Source organism: Penaeus vannamei, unplaced genomic scaffold (genome assembly GCF_042767895.1).
Source record: "Penaeus vannamei isolate JL-2024 unplaced genomic scaffold, ASM4276789v1 unanchor5292, whole genome shotgun sequence".
In the NCBI taxonomy this organism is placed as follows: domain Eukaryota; kingdom Metazoa; phylum Arthropoda; class Malacostraca; order Decapoda; family Penaeidae; genus Penaeus; species Penaeus vannamei.
This window is the reverse complement of record NW_027218271.1, coordinates 1,513-7,500: the sequence shown is the minus strand read 5'-3', so window position 1 is coordinate 7,500 and position 5,988 is coordinate 1,513.

The following is a 5,988-nucleotide window of genomic DNA, read 5'->3' as shown; positions in this document are numbered from 1 at the left end:
GCTTAAATTCTTGCACCATGATATACATGTAATAATTGGTTACAAATTCCAATCGACGCCGAAATCCTAGCTCTACGGGGACATTCGCATCTTTTGCGGTGGCGGCGGTAACTGGTCCCGAGCATCACCGGTACGAGTGGGTCTGGGTGTGTGGAGTGCCGGATTTGCTCAAATATTTGTTCCCTTATCATCATCACAATGAAAATAATAGTAATAATAATAATGGTAATGACAATGATGATAATAATAAGCATGATTTTGATAATCATAGAAGCAATAATAGAATTATTTATAATAATGATAAAAAATATAATGATTATTGTTATTTTCGATGTTATTATTATCATTATCATTACTATCATTATAATCGTCATTATTATCATTATGTTCATCACCATTATTATTATTATTATTATTATTATTATCGTAATTATTATCGTTGATATTGTCGCCATTATAATAATAATGATACTTATTGTAGCGGGGCATAGACCCAATAGACTTTAAGTGGTCTGGTTGAGTCCTGGCTCAACCGAGAATATTGAGTTCTTTGCTCAAGGAAAGATTCGTCTGCAGTGAACAGATGTAAGGTTCCAGGCCTACGGCACGCTGCCACCACCCGATTAGTAAGTTCGGGAACTGTGTATGTCGTGTAAGTGGGTGTGGGTGTTGTATCAGAGAAGGGTGGAAAGAAAGTACAGAATGTGTGTGCTGAATGTTGGATGTGTGTGTAGATGTGAAAAGGGAGATAGCGTAGGCTGAGCGTCTGCGTGGACGTGTTTGGAAGAAAAAAAGCAAGATCATAGAATTCTTCTTCTTCCCTTCGGTTTGAGCATCCGCCTGCTGGGAGCGGGAACCCAGGTATAGCAAAAATTAATCTGTTCTTTGAATATCAGCTTAATATTCTCTGATTTGACTAGCCTTTTTACAGCCTTTCAAGGGTTGCGAGATATCAGAGCAACCAGCAATGTGCTGTTTAGGAGACCCGAGTCCGAGAAAGATTTAGGCATCTAACCTTGGTCAGAACCAGAACTTTAGTGATGGTATAAATTATTCTGACTGGAGTTGAGTAAAAGCTCTAAGATGGTACGATGTTTATTTAGAGAGCAAGTTACACTCACTAGGGAATTACAGGCATTTTTCAGTCATGAAAAGTAGACAAAGGTGTGTGCATCACCAATTTATCACAGCGGCGGTGATGCACGAGAAATTAACACCAGATAAACTTACCACGATATAAAAAATGTCTTCCCCAAGTTGGCGTCCCAACTCCAGAAGTACTGTTACTAGGGGGTCAGCATAAAAACATCAAAGTCCCTAAATTACGTTAAACTGTTAACATCCAACCCAAATGGAGGTTAACTGTTAAAGCAAAGCTAATGCTGACGGATACTTCGTAAGAGTACTTGTGTAAACAGTGAACAAAAGAATTAAGCAATAAGTCATTAAGAAGGCTGAACTGGCAAAGTCAATGAAGGGACTAGTCACGAAGACTGCCTGAACACCCACCAGGTCAGACAGGAATCAGCCGAAACAACAAACGAAAACGACAAAAATCACGTATCATGTGATAAGGGCTCTTTATCAGGAGATACGGATCACCAAAGTCTGCCTGATCACCCACAAGGTCAGGCAGAAATCAACAGAAACATATATCAAACAAAATATATAAAAAAAAAAGATCCTGCTAACGATCTTTATCCCCGGAGGTACGGATCCTCAAGCAGGGACGAAAGGAAACATTAACATTAACTTTTAAAAAAATATATGTACAGGAGGTATGACTCCTCAAGTACGAACGAAATAAAACTAAGTAATAACTTAGTTGTAAAAAGGGAAAGTCACACTGGAGGTGTAATCACAGAGACTGCTTGATCACCCACGCGATCAAGTAGAAATCAACAAACACGCATTAAGCGAAACAAAACAAATCGACGATAAAGTACGTAAATGTACTTAAAAAGATCTTTATTCCAGGAGGTACGGATCCTCAGGCAGGAATGAAAAGAAACTAAGTGATAACTTAGTGTTAAATTTAATACACTGGAGGTACGGATCCTCAAGCAGTGTTCCTCTATATCACTTGGTCCTAATGCTCTCAAACACTTGGAAATAAACAAAAGAGTGCACCCTGCAGATAATAATGCAGCATGTCACGCTAAAGTCCAAAAGAGACCAGTCGTCTCCTACACACAACCAGCAACCACTTAGCTTTGAGGAGATACTCAGCAATCAGGGTAAATCCGTGCGCGAAGTATATCCAAGGGTAAATCCGAGCGAGAGCACAACACAGGTAAAATTGTAACCGCGAAGGACCAAAGTGCGGGACAGAGGTCAGGACCGAAGTTATCTTCCTTCCCCCTACCACGAGTACTTATACCCCGAAAGAAACCCCCAGGCCAAGCCCCAGGCATGGCGCGAAAGAAGAATATAGGCAAAAGAAGTGCCTGAAGACCAAGCCGATAGTTCGACAACCCAAACAACCGAGACGAGAGAGGGAAGGGGAAAAACAAAAAAGAAGCTGGGTAACGACCGTCACCTCCTTCGGTGGTTATCGCGGGAATTTGGAGACGTCGACAAAAGGAAAGAACATTAGAAAAAAATAAATACAGGAAAGGATACGGAGAAAATCCGATAATAAACAGTTGCCTTAAAAACTGTGCACTTCAGCCAAAAAATATCAACAATAATTAGATTAAAAAAAAAAAAATAGCTATTTTAGCTTGGCGACTTCAACTGGAGATGATATCATCCTTCGAGTCGGGACGTACGCAGCCGTACACTACACTTATCATTACCCTTATCGTTGTTAGTATAATTGTTATGGTTATATTATTTTTATTATTGTTGTTGTTATGATAATTTTTTGTTATTATCATCATCAATCATATTTATAGGCATTATTATTATTATTATTACCTCTGCCAAGGAGGTTAGTTTTTGGAACCGTTGGTTTGTTGGTTAGCAGGATTGCTCAAAAAATTATAGTTTGAATATATAACCTCTCTGTTCGAGGATCGATCCCGCGCCGCCAGATCGTAAGGCGGCCGCTCTATCCATTACTCCACCACTCAACAAAAGTATGGTGTAACCAGGCGCCATCTGGCACCATGGATTTTACTCATACCTGAGTAAGTATAGAGAGATTTTACACACAATCCCCGTGAGCATTCGGGACTTATGGAAAGCAGATCAAACCCCAAATCAGATAACCTGAGGTATATTATTATGATTTTTTTACCGGAGATGTGTCTTAGCCCAACTTAGATGCCATTAGATTTTGGCAGTGTAAACTTTTATCGCCTAGATAATTAATATTATTATTCTTGTAATTCTTCGTGTGAATATTTTACTGCATCAGGAACCCTATTGCCTTGGAGGAGGTATGCGATCTCTAAGTGCTTCTAGTTATTCATATTATTAACATCATTGTTATTATCATTAGGATTATCATTATCACTACTATTATTACCTCTATCAAGGAGGTTATGTTTTTTGGTAGTGTTGATTAGCTAGTTTGTTAATATGTTCGTTGGTTAGTTAACAGGATAACAAAAAAATATGGACAGATTATTTTTTTTTATTTTTTTTTTCTCTTTTTTTTTACCAGAGATGTGACAGGCCAATTTGGATGCCATCCTTCTGGTGGCGATCCGAATCATGATCTGGATCCAGGGATTTGTGAGGCGATTGCGTGTTACCCTTCTTGCCTTGCCGGAGGTATGCGCTCTCCGAGTGCTTCTGATAATTATTAGCATCTTTCTTATTACTACTATTAGTACTATTATTATTGTTATTGATATTATCATCATTATTGTCATTGTTAAAATCATTATTACTATTATTATCATTATTACAATTATTACTATCATTATTATCATCATTATTTTTTTCATCATTATTATCATTATCATTATCGTTACCTTTACTATGTTATCATTTATATCATTATTGTTATTATTATTATTATCAGTATTATTATTATTACTGGTATTATTTTTCATTATTATCATAGTCATCATCATCAATATTATTATCGTTATTATTATCGATGTTGTTATTATCATTATCAATATCATTATAAATAATCGTTGTTATTGTTATCATCACTACTATCATCATCGTTGCTGTTGTTATTTTCATTATTATCATTTATATTATTATTATTGTTGTTGGTATTATTATCACTATCTTCATTTTTGTTATTAGCACAGTCATATTATTAATTTTATTGTTATTATTATTATTATTATCATTATTATTATTATTATTATTATCATTATTATTATTATTATTATTATTATTATTATTATTATTATTATTATTATTATTATTATTATCCTTATTATTACTATCGTTATGGTTATTATTACTATTATTATACTATTGTTATTATTTTTATCATCATTGTTATTATTATCATTTTTATTTTTATTATTGACATCATTATTGTTATTATTATTATTACCATTTTTATCATTATCATAAACATTATTATCACCATTATTATTTTCATTTCATTTTTATTGTCATTATTAGTTTTATGGTTACCATCATCATTATTGTTACTATAATTATTATTACTGTTATTATTTATGTTATTATTATTAATGTTATTATTATCATTATTGTTATGTTTATTACCATTATTATTTTTATTATCATTATTATCATCATTATTATCATTATTACTGTTATTAGTATTACTACTATCATAATCATTATTTTTGTTATCATTATCATTATCATCATGATTATCATTATTACTATTCTTGTTATTGATATCATTTTCTTATCTTATCATTATTATTATTATTATTATTATTATAATAATAATTATTATTATTATTATTATTATTATTATTATTATTATTATTATTATTATTATTATTATTATTATTGTTATTGTTATTATTATTATTATTATTATTATTATTATTATTATTATTATTATTATTATTATTATTATTATTATCATCATCATCGTTATTATTATCATTATCATTATTATTATCATTATTATTATTATTATTATTATTATTATTATTATTATTATTATTGTTATTATTATAGTTATCATTATTGTTGTTGTTGTTGTTGTTATTGTCATTATCATTATTATTATTATTATTATTATTATTATTATTATTATTATTATTATTATTATTATTATTATTATTATTATTATTATCATCATTATTATTATTATCATTATTATTATTATTATTATTATTATTATTATTATTATTATTATTATTATTATTATTATTATTATTATTATTATCATTATTATTATCATCATCATTATTATTATTATTGTTATTATTATTATTATTATTATTATTATTATTATTATTATTATTATTATTATTATTATTATTATTATTATTATCATTATTATTATTATTATTATTATTATTATTATTATTATTATTATTATTATTATTATTATTATTATTATTATTATTATTATTATTATTATAGTTATTTTGATAGTTATCATTATTATTAATATCATTATCATTATTTTTTGTCAATCATCATTGTCATCATCCCCATTAATCATTATCATTAAAAGTTTGAATGTTTTTCGTTTTCTTTCACTTCGAATGCATAACCCTTCTGCATAATACGCGTTTGTTTACATCGTGATTTTGTGTTCGAAACCTTGTCTGCAAGAAGAGATATGTCCAATTATGGTCCTTCTAGACTGATAAAGGCAATGGATAAATAATTAATGTTTTATAGATATTGTTATTATTATCATCAAAAGGGTAATTTTTAAATCATAATCTTTAAATTTAGTTTTCTGTTGGCTTAATATCTACCTCACGCAGGGTTACGAACACTTGATATAAAGATGCGGGGTTAGAAAGCACTGAATATTTTACGTCTTGAAGTATGTTGAGGTAAAACACAATTGCTTCTGATTATCAGATTTTACGAATATGACTCTTCATCCTACATGCTAGGCTGTAGTCTCCAAAT